The 19860-nt window shown below is 51.5% G+C and overlaps 1 protein-coding gene and 1 non-coding gene across 2 annotated transcripts in view; one reads left to right on the top strand and one right to left on the bottom strand.

The window, feature by feature from the left end:
- Positions 1–19860, top strand: part of RPH3AL (rabphilin 3A like (without C2 domains)) — a 171957-nt gene that overhangs the window by 56600 nt on the left and 95497 nt on the right.
- On the bottom strand, positions 12773–15080 carry LOC103878580. The gene is made up of 3 exons (XR_004179303.1): positions 14378–15080; positions 13361–13557; positions 12773–13199 (listed from the first exon to the last, which is right to left on the bottom strand). It is a non-coding gene; the product is annotated as an uncharacterized LOC103878580 (transcript).

The following is a 19860-nucleotide window of genomic DNA, read 5'->3' as shown; positions in this document are numbered from 1 at the left end:
GAAAGTGACCAGGCAGACGGAGTCCTCACAGCAGTGGCTGTAGACTTGCCAGCTACTGGCACCTTTGCGGATGGGATTTACAGTGTTGTGCTTGTTTGTTTGCCTTTGAGACAGAGACTCACTGTGTTGCGCAGCCTGGAGTGCAGTGGTACGATCACGGCTGTCTGCAGCCTTAACCTCCTCAGGCTCAGGTGACCCTCCTACCTCAGCCTCCCGGGTAGCTGGGATTACAGGTGCATGTCACTGAGCCCAGCTAATTTTTTCTTTGTGTGCGTGTTTTTTTTTGTTGTTTGTTTTTGTTTTTCAGAGACAAGGTTTCACCATGTTGCCCAGGCTGGTTTCAAACTCCTGGGCTCAATGGATCCTCCCGCCTTGGCCTCCCAAAATGCTGGGACTACAGACTAGGATGGTTTTTGATATGGCCTCACCAAAGGCCTCCTGCCTCTCTCAGCAAGGCCACGTGGCCTTTCCCCTCATGCTGATTCCTCTTCCCAGTAGATACACTTTCTGTTCATCAGGCCTCCTGCCCAGATGTGAGCCCCTCTGGGCATTTCCCACAATACAGAGGAGGATGATGGTGAGGGCAGTGATGATTGATGGTGACAAGCCTGATGGTGGTGAATAGGATGATGGTGACAGTGATGACGGTGATGGTGATTGACAATGATGGTGATGATGATGAGGATGATGATAGTGGTGTTGGTGATGATGGTAATAATGATGATGGTGATGACAGTGATGATGACAATGTCTGATGGTGGTGATGGTGATGATGACTGATGGAGGTGAATATGATGATGATGGTGACAGTGATGGTGATGATGATGAGGGTGGATGGAGAGTGGTACAGATGGTGGATGGTGGACAGGAGAGACAGTGGATGTGGTGGATGGACTGATGGAACATGATGATGATGATGGAATGGATGGTGATAGTGGATGATGGTGGATGGTGGATGGATGGTGGATGGATGGATGATGGATGATAATGTTCATGGTGGATGGTGGATGGATAATGATGGTGGATGGATGGACAGGATGGTGGATATGAAGGAAGGAATATGGATGGACAGCAGGACAGTGGATGGAGGATGGTGGATGGAGGAAGGAAGAGATGGTGGATGGATGGAGGATGGATAAATGGATGGTGGATGGATGGATGGAATGGATGGAGGGAATATGGACAGGACAGGGATGGATGAGGGATGATAGTGGAAAAGGATGGTGGTGACAGCATTTGACAGTGATGGCGGTAGGCAATGATGGCGGATGGCACACCGCATGACGACGGTGATGACCGGGATGGCAATGATGGTGATGGCAGGCGATGATGGCGGATGGTGGCAGATGATGGTGGTGATGGCGAGGTGACAGGGCACAGGAGATGGATGGTGATGATGGTGACAAGAGACGACAGCATGACACACGATGGTGAGGGTGGTGATGATGGTGATGGTGGTGATGATGGTGATGGTGATGATGGTGATGGTGGTGGTGATGGTGAGGGTGATGATAGTGGTATTGGTGACAATGATGGTGATGATGGTGGTGACAGATGACAGTGATGATGATGGTGATGATGGTGATGGTGGTGATGATGGTGATGGTGGTGATGATGGTAATGGTGGTGATGGGGGTGATGATGGTGGAGGGTGATGATAGTGGACATGGATGGTGGACAGGATGGATGGAGGGTGGATGGTGGTGGTGGATGGTGGATGGATAGTGGAAGGACGAAGGATGGATGGATGGTGGACAGAGATGGACAGTGGAATGATGGATGGACCGGATGGTGATAATGTGGCGCATACCGGCGATGATGACGATGGTGATGATGAGGACAGCCATGATGGCCCTACCCTGAGAGTGCACACTGTGACAGGCTTTGTGCTGGTTGTGTTACCTGCACCACCTCTATCAGGTTTTCTCAACTCAAGTGCTTTGGCGTGTAGGCTGGATAACTCTGTCATGGGGGCTGGTTTGTGCCTCAGGGATGTTTAGCAGCGTTCCTGACCTCTACCCACTGGATGGATAGTGGTTAGTAGCACCCCCTACTGTGTCTCCAGATATTTCCAAAAGTCTCTTGGGGGACAAAATCACTCTGATTCAGAACCACCGATTGAATTTATTCTTCCCAATAGCCCCAGGAGGCAGCTACTCATTTATGGGTGATGCACCTAAGGCTTAGAGAAATGAAGTTGCCCGAGGTCACCAAGCTCATAATTCACAGAGCCAGAATGCAAACCTCAGATACGTGACCCTGAGCCCGGACCTGTAACCACTGCCCTTTGTCACCTGGCAGAAGAAGAGAATTCTTCTAGCGGGGCTACCTGGAGTGTGTGACCGGGTTGAACGCCTGCTTGGTCAGCCCCAGCATCCTTTGCCAGATTCATTTTGAGGTAATAAAAATAGTGGCTCTGCCCATTTTCTGACTCGCTTTGAACTCAGAGAGCTGAATGTGTTAAAGTAGAGACTGTCTCCACAGTCCCCAGTCCTGTGCCACGATAGGGAAGTCCTGCATCTTCCTTCAGGCAGCCGTGTCACCTGGTGTGTCACCTGTGGACACCTGTGGGGAGCAGGAACAGGCATGGATGTGTTTTATTGCAAGTGGGAGCTCCCAAGGTCTTTGTCTGTGTTCTCTTAATGTTGTGAACCTGGGTTTTATGGGTTGAATGCCCAAGCTATCTACTTGTAATTTTACTTTTATAATAATTTGTTATGAATAATTAAAAACATGCAGCAAAGTGGAACAAATGTTATAGTGAAACTTACATGCCTGACCTTCGGATTCCATCACTGACAATTTCCTTTATCTGTTGTGGTGTTTCTTGTTTTTGGAACCCAGATTAGTATCACGTCTGACTGGTTGGTCAATGAGACACTATAAATTCTCTATGAGGAGAAGAAATTCATAACATACCCAGTGGACATGAGGCAAAGATGGTCTTCATTTACCAGAGTAATGGGCGAGGTCATGGATGACCTTCTAATCACCATCACCAATCATCACCACAAACAAACCCCATTCCCTTTTGCTGTCACCCTTCCCTGACCCCAAGAAGCCCTAGGCAACCACTAATCTACGTTCTGTCTCTATAAATTTGTCTGTTGTGAACATTTTACATAAATGGAATCATATAATATGTGGTCTTTTGTGACTGGCTTCTTTTAGCAGATTTTCAAGGTTTGTCTGTGTTGTAGCAGGAATCAATACTTCATTCCTTTTTATAGCCAAATAATATTCTTTTGTATGGATACATCATATTTTGTTTGTCCCTTTTCCAGTTGATGGACATTTGTGTTGTTTCCCGTTTTGGCTATTGTGAATGGTGCTGCTGTGAACACTGGTATACAGGTTTTTATTTGAACATCTGCTTTCAATTCTTTTGGGTCTATGCCTGGGAGCGGAATTGTTGAGTCAGATGATAATTCTGTGTTAACTTGTTGAACTGCCCAACTGTCTTCCATAGTGGCTTCCATTTTCCATTCCCACCAACAAGGCACAAGTGTGCCAGTTCCTCCACATCCTCGCGAACACTTGTTATTTTTCATATTTTTTCGTATAGCCATCCTAGTGGATGTGAAGTGGTATCTCATGGTGGTTTTGATTTGTATTTTCCTGATGGTTAATGATGTTGAGTCTTTTTCCAGGTGATTTTTGGGCATTTGCGTATCTTCTTTGGGGAAATGTCTTTTTCAAATCCTTTGCCCATCTTTAAATGGAATTGTCATTTTGTTGTTGAGTTGTGAGAGTTATTTATATAGTCTAGATACTAGACCCTTATCAGATACGTGGTTTGCAAATATCTTCTCCCATTCTCTGGGCCATCTTTTCACCTTGTTGATAGTATCTGTTGATGCACAAAGCTGGAAATGATGGTAACGTCAGCCAGGCACCATGGTGTATGCCTGTCATCTCAGCAGCCTGGGGGCCGAGGTGGGAGGACCACATGAGCCCAGGAGCTTGAGATGAACCTAAACAACATGGCAAGACCCCTGTCTCAAAAAAATTATGATAAAAAGTCCAATTGGTCTCTTTTTTCTTTTGTCATGTATGGTGTCATCTAAGAAATCATAAGCAAATCTTAGATGACACCAAAACATAGATGACACCTATCTAAGAAATCATTGCCAAATCGGAAGTCATGAAAATTTATCCCGACATTCTAATGTTACCATCATTTCCAGCTTTGTGCATCAACAGATACTGTCAACAAGGTGAAAAGACGGCCCTGAGAATGGGAGAAGATATTTGCAAACCACGTATCTGATAAGGGTCTAGTATCTAGACTATATAAATAACTCTCACAACTCAACAACAAAATGACAATTCCATTTAAACACGGGCAAAGGATTTGAAAAGACATTTCCCCAAAGAAGATGCGCAAATGCCCAAAAATCACCTGAAAAAAGACTCAACATCATTAACCATCAGGAAAATACGAATCAAAACAAGAATTTCATAGTTTTAGCTCTTGTTTTAGGTTTGATCTGTTTGAGTTAAATTTGACAATGGTGTGACCTCGGGGTCGTCATCGTTCTGCACGTGGCTCCTCTTGTCCCAGCAGATGTTGAAAAGACTGTTCTTTCCCCATGGTATGGTCTCAGCACTGTTGTGGAAAGTCAGTTGAGCACGGATGTATGGGTTTATTTCCGGGCTCTCAGTCCTGTTCTAGTGCCACATGTTGTCAGTACGGTCTGGGCAGGAGGCACCCTGCTCTCCCGGAGTGTTTGCTCCAGTAGGAGAGGTCAGACGTTCACCAGAAACTGGGAGTTCTGGGAAGAGGGAAAAACAGTGTGCTTCTGAGGGACAGAGGCAGGCGGCTTGCTTTGTGAGGGCGGTGAGGTGCCGATGTGGGGAGGTCTGGGTGAGGGACGGTGGTGTGAGGGATGTGGGGGGGGGTCTGGGTGGGGGGTGGTGAGGGATGTGGGGAGGTCTGGGTGGGGACAGTGAGTGAGGATGTGGGGAGGTCTGGGTGGGGACAGTGAGTGAGGATGTGGGGAGGTCTGGGTGGGGGTGAGTGAGGGGATGTGGGGGGAGGTCTGGGTGGGGGTGAGTAGAATCTCGAAAGTCGATAAAGATTTCAATAAAATAAAGATATCTCCGAGAAAAATCGATAAAATGAAATAAAGAATCTCAGAAAAATCAAATAAAGAACAATAAATGAATAAAGAAAAATCGTCCGGAACAAATGAAATCTCGTCAAAAGAATCCATCCGAGATAAATAAATCTCGTCTCGAAAAATCTAAATCCGAGACAAAATAAGAATCTCGAGAAAATCAATCCGGGAATAAATAAATAAAGATAAAGAAAAGAATCGTCGAGAACATAATAAAGATATTCGGCTCGGTAGAACAATAAATAAAATCTCGAAAAGAATCATCCGTCATCAAGATCTCAAAACTCATCGAAGATAATGAAGTAAGAATGTTAGAAAACCATTGAGAATAAATAAATAAGAATCTCGAAGAATCCCTAAATCGAGACAAATAGAAATAGAATAAAGAAACCTAAGTAAAGAACAAGTAAATAAAGATATTAAGAAACAAATTAAGAACAAATAAAATAAAGATCTCGAGAATCTAAATCACGAGACAATAAAGTAAAGATAAAACCACGTCAGAACAAAATAAAATAAAGGAAAACAAACCGGAACAATAAATGCGATCTCGAAAACCATCCAGAACAAATAAATGAATAAAGAAACCATCCGGGAATAATAAATCGTCGAAAGCAAATAAAACAGAAATAAATAAAGATCTCAAAGAGAAACAAATAAAAGATAATGCGTAAAGATATTCGAATTCATTAAAGGAGACAATTAAGTAAAGAGATAAAGGGAGAATCTAAGAGTAAAGAGAACAGTAAGAGATGTAAAGGGAAACCTAGGTAGAGACAGTAAAGTAAAGAGATGTAGGAGGAGTCTAGGTGAGGGGGCAGTGAGTGTGGATGGGGGAGGCCTGGGTGGGGGCAGTGAGTGTGGATGTTTGGAGGTCTAGGTGAGGGCAGTGAGTGTGGATGGGGAGGCCACAGGTGAGAACGGTGAGGTGGTGGATGGGAGGCTGGGCATAGATGATGCCAGGTGTTTGTTTGGATACAAATTTGGCATGGCAGGGTGGAGCCTGTGGATGGCCGTGAACTCCCGGATGAGGACCCTGGGCTTGATTTTGAGGTGTCTGGGTGGAGCAGGGCCTTTGGAGGGCCTGTCTGATGGCAAGATTGGGCGGGTCTGAGCTGGGGAGCCTGGAGCCAAGGGGACCCCTTAGGACTGTGGGGTGACTGAGGTCTGGGTGACACCTGGTTCAGGCAGTGGGTCTGCTGGGGAGCAGGGGCTGTCTTTGAAAATGCCCCAGGCCTCTCACACCAGCTCCTTTGTGCCTCTCTGCTCTGAGGGCCAAGGGTGGGATAACAGCGGTGCTGGAGGCTGCTGACCGAGGTCCCACAGGCCTCGCACCTCTCATCCCAGCCCCGCCTGCCCCAGGGAACAGCCAGCCCATCTCCTCTGCCGTCCCCTTCAGGCTGCCCCGGCCCAGTTCTCAGAACTGTTTGGCCAATTACTGCACAACTTAGTTTCTGGGAACTCCTTGCTCCCAGCTGCTGGGTGCAGGGCAGGTGCTCGGATAATACCCCGGCATATTGCTTTCGTTGGGCACCACACCTGCAACCCAGTGCCTTGGGAGGCAGAGGGGGATAGAAAGCACTTGGGCTCAGCCCAGCTCCGTTGGGCCAAACCAGGCACCTGGTGCCGGCTTACGGGGTCTTGGGCAAGTGGCTGCACCTCTCGAGCTGGTTTCTTCTTTTCTGGAAGGAGCGATGGTCGCGTCTTGGGCTTGTGATGATTCCACTTGGCCGGCCAGTGGCGGCACCTGGCAGGTGGGCAGCACCCATGAAGGTGGCTTCCCCCTCCCAGTTTGGTAGCGCAAGGTCAGGTTGAGCATGTGTAGGGACGTTTGTTAACTTGAGGGCTCCTCCTAGAAGCCCTGAAAACTAGCTAAGTGCCAGTGGTTGTGTCTGACCCTTTCCCTGCCCGCCTTCTCAGTCCCAAGCCGTGTTCTAGGTCCCCCACTGTTGCCTGAGCCCTCAGCTGGCCTCCTTATGGGCACCCTTACTTATTTGGAGCTTTAGCGTCTGCCAGGAGAATGGGGAGTGTGCAGAGAACCGGACAGCTGGTTCCCAGGCAGGGCAGTGCCTAACCGTGGAGTTGCAACAGAGAAACGTCTGTTTGTGTTTCTGTGAGTAAGAGGAGACAGCTGGGCCCACAGATAGCCGGCGAGGTCAGCCGGGAATGGCCTTGGCTGCTGGCTGTAAGTAAACCCTGGCTCTGGTGAGGTGGGGCCAGGAAGGCTGGAGAGGTACCGGGCAGGGCCCGCGGAGAGCCACCTGGGAGCTGGAGTCTGGGCTGGGCTGTGCAGAGGCCGCTGGGGGAGGCAGGGGTGTGGGACGCTGCTCCCCAGGACCTGGAGCACACCCGAGGACCCCGCACACCCGAGGACTCCGCACACCCGAGGACGGGGACTCTTCCAGGCAGGTGAGGAGGGTGGGCCTTCTTTTTTCCCCAGAAGCTTCTCTGCTTCATGGAGAGGTTTCTCTCGGGCTCCTGCAACAAGCAGCTCCTGGGTGGGAGCTGAAGTCAGGTTTCCTCTGCAAAGATTCCGCCTGCCTGGGATGTTCCAGACCCACATAAATCACGTAAACGGAAGCAGGCCTGCATTTCTGCATTCAAAGACAAATAGCTTGAATACTTGACACTGCCCGTCCCAAGCCCGGTGCCCCGCAGCCCGGGAGGACTTGGGCGTGTTCTGGGCAGAGAGAGCCCAGGGGCCACGGGTACCTACGTGTTATTCTGGTCACCTTTGCACTAAGTTTGAATTTCATTTTCTTCTCTCTCTCTCTCTCGTTACCCTGTACATTTTTTTTTTTTTTTTAGGACAGGGTCTTGCTCTGTTACCCAGGCAGGAATGCAGTGGCACGATCATGGCTCACTGCAGCCTCCATCTCCTGGGCTCAAGTGATCCTTCTGCTCAGCCTCCTGAGTATCTGAGACTACAGGTGCATGCCACCGTGCCCGGCTAATTTCTAAATGTTTTTGTAGAGACGCGGCCTTGCTCTGTTGCCCAGGCTGGTCTTGAACTCCTGGGCTCAAAAAGTCCTCCCACCTTGGCTTCCCAAAGTGCCAGGATCACAGGTGTGAGCCACCACGCCCAGCCTGGTTACCCTGCTGTTGCTGCCTTCAGCTCCGTGATTGCCTTGATACAGAAGTTCTACCTACCCTGTTTCAGGCCTTTCAGAAGAGACAAACGCAAGCTATGCCTCTGGGGACACGTAGGCACGGCTGTGGCTGTTAAAAGCTGAGGGCTGGCACTTGAAACGAGATGGGGGAGAAGTAGGTTATTTCAGATACCCTTTGGGTTGGAGGCTTTGCAGGGCGTTTCTGCCTGGGAAGGACAGTAACAGACGAAGAGACGAGTAGGGATTTGGGGTCCACCGGAGGGGGAGTTGCCTGTCATTAAAGATGCCCAAGGATCTACTTTCCTAGGTGAAGAAAGACCCACAGGATTCAGTGAAACCTCCTACGTGTGCCCCACGCAAGGCCTTGCGGGGTACCAAGGAGAAAACGCCGCCCAGCCCTCGAACAGCGAGACCGAGCTGCTGGGCAAGGACCTGGTGCCTCGTCAGCACCCAGCGCGTGTTTGACGAACGAGGCCAAGGAAACTGAAAGGTGCTGTTGTTGGTCCTGCTGAGGACAGTAGCAGACGCTTAGCTCTGTGACCAAGTGGGGCGGCCCCCGGACGGGATCCTGGGTAGCATGTCCGGGGTCGCTGCTCCTCAAAGAGCACAGACAGGAAAGGCTGCGGGAGTCTCAGCAGGGGCTGGAGGGTCCGTAGAGAGCCCAGGTGTAGAGGCAGGGGGGAAAGAGGCAGGTGAAGGAGGTGACGGGTTCACACTGTTGGGCCTTAAATTTCAGGCCAGCGAGGCTGGACCTTATTCCGTGAGGCGCTTTTTAAGACAAGATTTTATTGGCAGGCTGGGCGTGGTGGCGTACTCCCATAGTCCCAGCTACGTGGGAGGCTGAGGCAGGAGGATTGTTTGAGACCAGCCTGGACAACAGAGCAAGACCCTGTCTCTACCAAAAAATTTAAAAATTAGCCAGGCGTGTCGTTCCAGCGACTTGGGAGGCTGACACAAGGATCACTTGAGCCCAGGAGTTGGAGGCCGCAGGGAGCTACGGCTGTGCCACTGCACTCCAGCCTGGGCAACAGAGCAAGACCCTGTCTCAAAAAGAATTATTGGTGCCTAACCGATTACACAGTTCCGGTGAGTGGCAAACTCTTGATGGTTATAGTCCCCTGAGGAGTACTGGACACCCCCCGTGTCTGGGCATCGGGGTAACGGGTGAAGACCCCGGGATGCGGGCAGAATGAAGTGCCAATGGGAGGGAGGTGGGCTCAATCGGAACGGGGGCCAGATCGGGGGAGCCAGAGAGTTCCCAGGGGAGGTGGTGCTGGCCCACCCCCAGCTGGGGGAGGTGGACAGCGTGAACCAAAGGCGTTCCAGGTGAGAGGTGCCGGAGACAAGGCTGGGCAGCTGGGGCGCATCCAGGTCCTGGCGGCTGGAGCGCCAGTTTTGCAGAGGGGTGAGGTGGCTGCTAGAATGGAAGGTGGTTTGTGCCAGATCATGGACGGCCTTGAGGGCAGCTTGGGCTCTTCCTTGGTAGTGGGGAGCTGCTGAGGGTGTTTGAGTCAGGGAGTCACACAGCCGGACCTCTGGCTGCACGTGAAGAGGGGCACCCGGGAGCCCCAGCAGGTTCCAAGGCAGATGAGGAAGGAACTTGCCTGTCTGGGTCCGGCAATCAATCCGGAAAAACTCAGGCAAAACTCGGAAATCGCTCGAAAAACCATCAGGAAAACTCTCCGGGCTCGGAAAAATCGGAAAACTCAGGAAAAATCCGGCCTCCGGAAACTCATCTCAAAAATAAGATCAAAGAGATTGAAGGAGTTTGTGTCAGACACTGGTTTCCCCAGGGCTCCTGTTTCAACTCCAGAATCCGCTCGAACCTGCTCGGTGCATAATCAGCCTGCGATGTCTCCGAGTAAGTGGTAGCTTTGGGGTTTAGACAGGCCTTTGAGGCTCCCTCTCTAAGTCTTTTATCCTCCCAATGAGGCCTGACAGGTGGGGGAAATGGTGACGTCTGGGTTCACCTTATCTTGCTGCTCTCCTCGTGTTCCCGTATCGTAGTAACAGAGCAGATGTCAGGGCTGTTGCTAAGGGTTCCCTGGGATGTTAATACCTTGGTGTTGAACGGAGGCTCCCACACGGTGTCTTCGAGGCCTCGGGACACACCGGCTTAGTGGCAAGTATCCTTTTATATCTGTCCCGGCTTCTTTTCCCTCCTTTAAACCCGTCTCCTCCCTGTCGCCCTGGCTGAGGCACAGCGCCCTGGCGGGATGGCTGACTCACCCCCTCCATGCAAGGGGCAGACGTGACTCACAGATCATAGCGTCCTTTCCCACGGAGGCCGGAGGCGCTCAGCCCCTCCAGCCCGGCCCTGCAGAGCGCCCAGATTTGGCATTTGGGACGAAGCCTCTCTTCCAGCCCTGCAGAGGCCACCTGGGAAGGCACCAGGCCCTCTCCGCGGGTACTTCCTGTGGCACCGGGCACCTGGGGAGGCTCCAGGCCCTCTCCGCGGGTACTTCCTGTGGCACCGGGCACCTGGGGAGGCTCCAGGCCCTGCCTCATGGTACTTCCTGGCACCGGGCACTGGGGAGGCTCCAGGCCCTCTCCGCGGGTACTTCCTCTGGCACGGGGAGGGTGGGGAGTGGGTTTTGTTTGCCTCTCGCGTCTCCTGTTTGCCTCCCTCGTCTGGTCTTTTGGCCTTTGTACCATAAGTGGAAAATCAAACTCTGAATAGTTCTGGACACTGAGGTCAGGGTTGGGATTTTATCTGCCAGATGCCATTTTTATCTATTATGTGTTGCTGTGGTAACACTGCGTGACAAGCATACCTGTCCAAACCTGGGGGTTTGTGACCTACATTTATTACCAAACTTGGGGGTTTATGACCTCCATTTATTACCAAACTTGGGGGTTTACGACCTCCATTTATTACCAAACTTGGGGGTTTACGACCTCCATTTATTAGCAAACCTGGGGGTTTACGACCTGCATTTATTACCAAACTCGGGGGTTCTGACCTCCATTTATTACTAGCTGGGGTTTCTGACCTCCATTTATTACCAAACTTGAGGGTTTGCGACCGCCGGGTGTGCGCCACGCTCCAGTCCTATGGGCTGGCCGGGCCGTTCTGCTGCTCTGGGCTCAGAGGGCACCAGCCGCCCCTGGTGTGGAAGACGCACCTGAGCCCTCTTTCTGTGGCCAACAGGAACTGGCGTCCTGCAGCGGCTGGTGGCCCGTGTTGGCCTTTGCATGGGGGTGTCCCTCCTAGGCACAGCAGCTTCCCTCAGCCCCTCCATCCGCCGCCTCTTCCCCACGGTGCACCGGGCATCATTTCCTTCATTCTCACCGTGGAGACGGTCTGTGCCGGACACCTGCGCCCTCATCCCCCGGCCTCCTCTGCCACCGTCGCCCCCGAGTCACAGCGTGGCCGTGCCCGTGGGAATGCGTTTCTCTGGGGGTCTCTCATGCACGTGACTTCAAGGCAGACCCCGGCCAAGCAGATCCGCGGGTCTCAGGGGCTGGGATCTGCTGCCCTCTCCCCACGGGTGGGGCCCTGTGGCTGGACGAAAGCGCGCTTGTTGGTGCCGCACCCGAGGGAGTGTGAAGGCTCAGTTACATCCGAACGTGTCCGTGAAACGAGATCGAGGCGGTGAAAATGCCAGGGTGTAAGGTGGGGAGCGATCGCAGCCTGGGGGAAGGTGTGGGGAGAAGAAGCCGCACGTGGTGGGATGGTCGCCCCGTCCCTGTCCCCGTCCCCGTCCCCGTCCCCGTCCCTGTCCCGCCGCAGCGGACGCGCTGTTTCCAGGCTTCTTGGAGGCAGGTGGTTTTGCCCCCGGATGTGTCTTTCAGTCTGATGTGTGTCAGAGACTGACGGCTGCAGGCGGCTGGTGTTTTCCTCACTGTGCTGAGGCTGTGGAGGGATTTGGAAGGTCAGGGTTGAGCCAGTTTTCCTGGAGTGATGACTATTCACGCTGCTTCCTAGTGCGGACGGGAACGAGCTCCCGAGGCACGTTTTCGGGACCCGCAGGCAGGCGGAGAACAGTCGCTGGAGGAGGGTCACGTGACCGGCCCCAGCCACGGGGTCACTCGGGGCTCTCAGGCCCGTGCTGGCTTTACCAGCCTCTGAGCCCACAACTGCTGCTGAGGAGATAGAAGGCTTCTTGTCAGTAGATGCAACTGTTTGCGAAGAAGAGACTTTTGTTTGTTTGTTTGTTTGTTTGTTTTTTGTGACTAGAGGATCGTGACCTTATTGAAACCATCTAATCGGAGAGCCACAGATTAGGCTCCCAAGACGCGGCTGCCGCCAGCAGAATTTCTGTGGTGGACAATTCTAGGTGCACTTTGGAGAGGGCAAGCATGAGGCCTGCCGCGGACAGCTCTGAGTGGCTGTGAACGTGGCTGTGGAAAAGGTAACTTAAAGAATACACTTAAAAAGTGTACGAGGAAAATTGGAAACAAGCCGTGTGCCCCCCACAGGAAGATGGTAAAGCCTATTGTATTCAGAATACCAAGTTACCGTTTAAAATCCTATTGTTAAAGAACTTTCATAATGTGGGAAAAGTACAATGTGGTTAAAAAAAACCAGCAAGCAGTGTATGTAGTAAGAACCCAGTTTTATTTAGGATTTGTACGTAATGCATAGGAAAGGTTGTAAGGTGCCACATTAAGGTGTTGAGAGTCGCCATGGGGGTGGCTGGCGCCTGAATTTAAGGTGTTTTCTTTTTGGGATGAATATCCCACAGCCCCCAGGAGCGACCGCGTGAGGCTGCATAATGGCTGTGGCTGCGGCTGCAGCCTTTGTCTGCAATGACTGACGCCCGGGGTGGTGAACTCTCATGGGCGTCTCTGTGTCTGCGGTGGTGTCTGCGGTGGTGTCTGCGGTGATGTCTGCGGTGGTGTCTGCGGTGGTGTCTGCGGTGGTGTCTGCAGTGACTGACACCCAGGGTGGTGTCTGCGGTGGTGTCTGCGGTGACTGACGCCCGGGGTGGTGAGCTCTGGACTTTAGAGAGAGAATTGCATCCCCCTGGAGGAAGGGGTTGTGTTTACGGATCTGTCTCAGGAAGTTGCCTGGAGCTGATGAACCTCTGTCCCCTAGGAATTTTCTGAGGAAATTATCACCAGGCAACTCCTGTTCCCCTCCCTGTTCCCCTTGGGCCCTCCTAGTCCCGTACTGTGGGGTTTTACCAGGGGCTCAGGAGCATCCGCCTGCCGGGCCGGCCGGCCTGAGTGCAGCCCCTGCTCAGCTTGTCGCCCGGCGGGGTCGAGGTGGCACCTGGAGGTCTCAGCTTCCCAGAGGAGGCTCGGGGGGCACCAGCCCGCAGCCAGGAGCGAGCCCAGCTGTCAGGTGGAGCTGCCGTGAGGCTGACGACCCCGTGGGGAATCTGAGGAACAAAAGGCTTATGAGCCAGCCAGTCGCAGAGCCTGGTTAGAGCCCGGCTGTCTGCTCTGAGCACGTCTGGGTGGTTTTCTGAATTCTTCCTTGTCTGGGGGAGGCCACATCTCTCTGATGAAATGCAGTTGAATTAAATGGATATTCCCTGAACACCTACTTTGCAGCAGGCCCGGTGCTGGGCATCAGGGAGGGAGGGAGGGAGGAGGATGTAGGGACCCTCTAGGGAGCCACAGTCCAGCGGGGAAGGAGAAATGGAAATTTCATGTCGAACTCAAGACTTCGGGGCGGGCTCCTGGGAGGGATGTCCCCCCTCCCCTCGATGGGCCTGCCTTCCCCAGCCGCGGCCTTGGCCTGTGGGCTCATCGAACATGCTCATGTACACACGCGCGCGCACACACACCCTGCACACACACGCACACACACATGCACACACACCCCCCCACATGCACACAAACGCACACACACACCCTGCACGCACACACACGCACACACACGTGCACACGCACCCTACACACGCAGCTTGCACGCGCGTGTGCACGCGCACACACCACACACACACACACACACTTCTGGCCTCTTACCTGTCCCAGCTGGGAGTACCTCAGAGACAGACCTGGCCCTGGGGATCACGTCTCTCTAGTTTACTGAGGAATTGGCCAGAGCTCCACCAGCCCCGTCCACAGAACCTGCCTCTTCTCCCCTCAGAGCTCCACCAGCCGTGTCCACAGAACCTCCTGCCCCTGCTCCCCAGGCCGATTCCATCCTCCCTCGCGAATCTGGGGCTTTGCCCTCCCTGCTTTTCCACTCACCTTCTATAAGGCCCTATTTTGTTCCCTCATCAGTTTAATTTTTGTTCAGGACAAATGGCCGTATATCAGTACAAGGGCACGGTCCCTGTTTAACGCACAAGGCACTGCTCTTAAGAGAGAAGGGTCAGACTCCCTGCCATCCATCCGAGCCCGGGAGGTGAGCGCTGGGTGGTGGTGAGCACAGTTGACCCCCTGGTGAAGAGGGTGCCGGGTGCCGGGCATGGGGATTGGCTGGTGAGGCCCTCCGTGCCGAGTCAGGGAGCTGGCAGCCAGTGCAGGCTGAAGAGGTTTGGAGAATCGAAGCTGACTCCGTGGGCAGTTTCCTAAAATGTGCCTCCTCGAGTTGCCGTTCCTCTCGCGCCATCTGTCCCAAGGTTGCTCTGTACGAGTGAAGGACAGCTGTGCCTTCGGAGGTGCCAGCCACGGCCAGGGTGGGGGTGCACAGCCGTCCCAGAGCCGGGGCCTGAATTCTCCTGGGTTCTCATGTCCGACATCTGCTCGGGGCCACCCCTGTGAGCGTGGTCAGCCACAGACTTGCCATCGACGATGAACCTGCCCTGCCACTGCCCGTGGCCCCAGCCCTGGAGGCGACATCCTTCCGTCTCCCTTGACCTCTGCAGCGTTTGGCTCTGTGGTTCCTTTGCCCGGAAGCTACAGCAGTGAGAAGGGTGGAGACATGGAGGATACAGTTCTTGTGGCCGCCGCCTCTGTCCTGTGGACTGGGCTGGGGAGGGGCTCCGTTCCCACCTCCCACGTGGGAGCAGCCAGCAGCCTCCCTCGCCTCCCTCGCCTCCCTCGTGTAACTCAGCAGGGTCAGAATGAGGCGTTGAAATTACCCAAGGCAGTCGCTCTGTCCGACAGCTCTGTTGGGTACCAACGAGGAAACTGAGGCACGGGAAGAGAGTTGACTTGTTCCTGGACTTCTAGTAAGTTCACATAAAAGCCAAATTTTCGCCGGGCGCGGTGGCTCAAGCCTGTAATCCTAGCACTTTGGGAGGCCGAGACGGGCGGATCACAAGGTCAGGAGATCGAGACCATCCTGGCTAACACGGTGAAACCCCGTCTCTACTAAAAAAAAAAGTACAAAAAACTAGCCGGGCGAGGTGGCGAGCTCCTCTAGTCCCTTTTTTTTTTTTTTTTTGAGATGGAGTCTCGCTTTGTTGCCCAGGCTGGAGTGCAGTGGCGCGATCTCGGCTCACTGCAACCTCCACCTTCCAGGTTCAAGCGATTCTCCTGCCTCAGCCTCCTGAATAACTGGGATTAAAGGTGCCCGCCACCACGCCTGGCTGATTTTTGTATTTTTAGTGGAGATGGGGTTTCTCCATGTTGCCCAGGCTGGTCTCAAACTCCTGAGCTCAGGTGACCTGCCCACCTCGGTCTCCCAAAGTGCTGGGATTCCAGGCGTGAGCCACCACGTTCAGCCTGTAAAGTGTATTTAAATGTTTACTCTGAACAGAATAGTGCTTTCCACACCCATGTAGGGTGGTGTGACTGCAAAGTACAAGATAACCGAAGTTTTTAAAAAACAAAGCAAAGCAAACCGTAGTGCTCTAAAGGCTGGGATGGGGCACTGGTTTAAAGTTGTCTGAGGACTGTGTCACTTTTGACCGTGTCTTTCCTTGCTTGTCCATTAGCCTCATCGGGGAGAAGATGGAGCCTACATCTGGGGGGTCCCAGGTGATATGGGCCTGGCCATGGGGTTTCCACATTTGGCTATTTGGGGCCTGGGGCTGTCCAGGTCTCTTTGCCGAGGCAGCCCACTGGGGAGGGTCAGGTCTGATCTGGAAGAACAGGTGCCTGGACGTGTCCCTGGGGTAGAGGGACCCGTGTGGTCAGGTGGTGGCCTGGACCCGTGTGGTCAGGTGGTGGCGGTCGGTGCGTCGTCAGGGAAACGGGTGGCCCTGGCCTAGAAAAGCAGTTCTCTGAGCTGGGGCCTCTCTGGGGGTCCCCCAACTCCCTTCCGGAGATCCACAGGGTCAGAAGTGTTTTCATAAGAAGAGTAATGGGACCGGGTTTTATCCTCTCACAAATGTACAGAAAAGGAGAAGTTCATTGATGTGGTGAAAGGACACAAAGATAGATGTGTACCCGCCCCCCCGCTACACCCTCGTTCTGCTCTCTAATCTTTGCACATACCAGAGATTTCGTAAGTTCTGTGAGTACCTGGTTTTCTGCACGTACCAGAGATTTTGTAAGTTCTGAGGCAAGGTCACAAGACGTGTTTAAGTAAGATAAACTCTTGCTGCCATAAACCTGCTCTCCCGCCTCAAAGTTTGAACCAAAATATCAGAAATGGTGGGAACCAATCATAGTTAGCCAAATCGCCTTGTTCAAACACTAGCCAATCATATATCTGATTTGTATAATAACTCTATGCCCACTTTTCTTAGACTGTATGACACTGCTCGGAGCTCAGTGGGGGAGCTCTCCTGCCCGTCTCGTTTGCGAGCGAGGGAGAGTTCCAGGTTCGAACCTGTAATAAAGATCCTTGCTGCTTAGTTTTGACTCTGGACTCTGGTGGTCTTCTTCGGGGAATAAACGGTCTGGGCATAACAGTAGTTTCAGATGCCGCATTGAAACTAGTCTTTAAGAAACTACCATTTGTGGAGTTTGGGTGCAATATCAAAGAAAAATATTTACAATTTCTGGAAAGTAAAAAAGAGTGCTCCTCTTTTCAGCCATCGTGCACATTTGTGAGGGTCTGGATGTCCTTCATGGACTTCAGTGAAACCACCTGTCACAAATGTGTGAGTGAAGAATCAGATATGAATGTCCCGCTGTTTTTTTTGTGAAGCCAAACATTAAAAACAGTTGTAAAAATGTAAAACAATGTATTTGTCTAATTGCTTTTTAAGTGTAGTTTTTCATAAAATATGTAAATCGTGAACGTCTAAAGGGTTTTTTTAAAATTATACTTTAAGTTCTAGGGTACATGTGCACAACATGCAGGTTTGTTACATATGTATCCATGTGCCATGTTGGTGTGCTGCCCCCATTAACTCGTCATTTACATTAGGTATATCTCCTAATGCTATCCCTCCCCCCTCCCTCCTCCCCACAATAGGACCCGGTGTGTGAGGTTCCCCTTCCTGAGTCCAAGTGATCTCACTGTTCAATTCCCACCTATGAGTGAGAACATGCGGAATTTGGTTTTCTGTTCTTGTGATAGTTTGCTGAGAATGATGGTTTCCAGCTGCATCCATGTCCCTACAAAGGACACAAACTCATCCTTTTTTATGGCTGCATAGTATTCCATGGTGTATATGTGCCACATTTTCTTAATCCAGTCTGTCACTGATGGACATTTGGGTTGATTCCAAGTCTTTGCTATTGTGAATAGTGCCGCAATAAACATACGTGTGCATGTGTCTTTATAGCAGCATGATTTATAATCCTTCTGGTATATCCCCAGTAATGGGATGGCTGGGTCAAATGGTATTTCTAGTTCTAGATCCTTGAGGAATCGCCATACTGTTTTCCACAATGGTTGAACTCGTTTACAGTCCCACCAACAGTGTAAAAGTGTTCCTATTTCTCCACATCATCTAGCACCTGTTGTTTCCTGACTTTTTAGTGATGGCCATTCTAACTGGTGTGAGATGGTATCTCATTGTGGTTTTGATTTGCATTTCTCTGATGGCGAGTGATGATGAGCATTTTTTCATGTGTCTGTTGGCTGCATAAATGTCTTCTTTTGAGAAGTGTCTGTTCATATCCTTTGCCCACTTTCTGATGGGGTTGTTTTTTTCTTGTAACGGGTTTATTATTTTTAATGAATTAACAAAATTTTAAAGATTTTCTCAGTTTTAATTTCTGGTAACTAGCAATGGTCATAGCCCATGTGTTCTGGATTCCTTAATAATGTCTTTTTTTTTTTTTTTGAAGACGGAGTCTCACTCTTGTTGCCCAGGCTGGAGTGCAATGGCACGATCCCGGCTCACTTAAACCTCCACCTCCCAGGTTCAAGCGATTCTCCTGCCTCGCCCTCCTGAGTAGCTGGGATTACAGGCATGTGCCATCACGCCTGGCTAATTTTTTTTTTGTATTTTTAATAGAGACAGGGTTTCACCACATTGGCCAGGCTGGTCTTGAACTCCTGACCTCAAGCAATCCTCCCGCCTTGGCCTCCCAAATTGCTGGGGTTACGGGCCTGAGCCACCACATCCGACCTCAATAATTTTTTATAGCATTTTGTTGTTGTTTTTTTGAGAGAGAGTCTCGCTCTGTCACCCAGGCTGGAGTGCAGTGGCGCCGTCGTGGCTCCCTGCACTCAGGAGGAGGTCGAGTGTAGCTGGGACCACAGATATGCACCACGCCCAGCTAATTTTTGTTCTTTTCGTTGAGACAGGGTTTCACCACGTTGCCCAGGCTGATCTCGAACTCCTGGGCTCCGGTGACCTGCCCAGTTCAGCCTCCCAAAGTGCTGGGATTACAGGTATGAGCCACCATGTCCAGCCTATGAATGGGTTATAATTCATTTTTTTCGTGGTCTGTATTGGTGCTGAAGTTGTAATTCATAGACCATAAAATTCACACTTTTAAAGGATGCAGTTCAGTGGTTTTAGTATATTCACAAAATTGTGTAACCATCACCACTGTCTAATTCCGGAACATTTTTATCACCCCAAAAAGAAGTCCTGAACCCACTGGCAGTCTGTTCCCTTTTCCTGCAGACCCGATAACCACTTATCACCTTCCCTCTCAGATTCGCTTATTCTGGGCACATCATGTAAACGGAATCATACAGTACGTGGTCTTTTACGACTGACTTTTCTTACTTCGGATGTTTTAAAGGTTTGTCCATGATTTAGCTGGTGTTAGTACCCCATTCCTTTTTGTGGCCAAATAATAATCCCTTGTAAATAATCCATTGTACGGAAATAGCACATTTTCCTCATTCATCGGTCGGTGGATATTTTCGTTGTTTCCACTTGTTGGCTGTTGTGAATAATGCTGCTGAGAACATTTGTGCACAGGTTTCGGTGAGGACATGTCTTGGGTCTGTAACCAGGAGCAGAGTTTCTGGGTCATATGGTAAATCTGTATTTAACATTTTGAGGAAGTGCCAAATGGATTTCAAACCTGGATATTTTTTAAGAGCGTAAAGGGGTCCTGGGTTTGAGAACCGCTGGCCAAGCTGGAATTCGACCAGGGGAGTGTGGGTGACTCAGGAGAGCCCCTCATTCTTGCTCTGGGATTGAGATACCCTCAGCCTCATCCCACTCTCCCTTCAGAATGCACGTGTGGCGTCCTCACGATAGATCACCAAAGATAATCCTGTCCTTGGAGGCAAGGAGGAAGCCGGCTACACTAGACGGTGCACAGGTGACCCATCGGGGGTCCTGGAGCAGGGTCACCTCCCTGCGGGATCCCCAGATGCCATGCTCATGGCAGTGTCTATGGGCGGCACCCCTTGGCACGGTGCCGGGTGGCGATCCTGGCTGTAGCTGCCACCCCCTGCCCTCTTGCCTCCCCTCGAGGGC

The sequence above is a fragment of the Papio anubis genome, chromosome 17 (genome assembly GCF_008728515.1).
Source record: "Papio anubis isolate 15944 chromosome 17, Panubis1.0, whole genome shotgun sequence".
Classification (NCBI taxonomy): domain Eukaryota; kingdom Metazoa; phylum Chordata; class Mammalia; order Primates; family Cercopithecidae; genus Papio; species Papio anubis.
The sequence above is the reverse complement of the archived record's forward strand: the minus strand, read 5'-3'. Positions and strand labels throughout refer to the sequence as shown.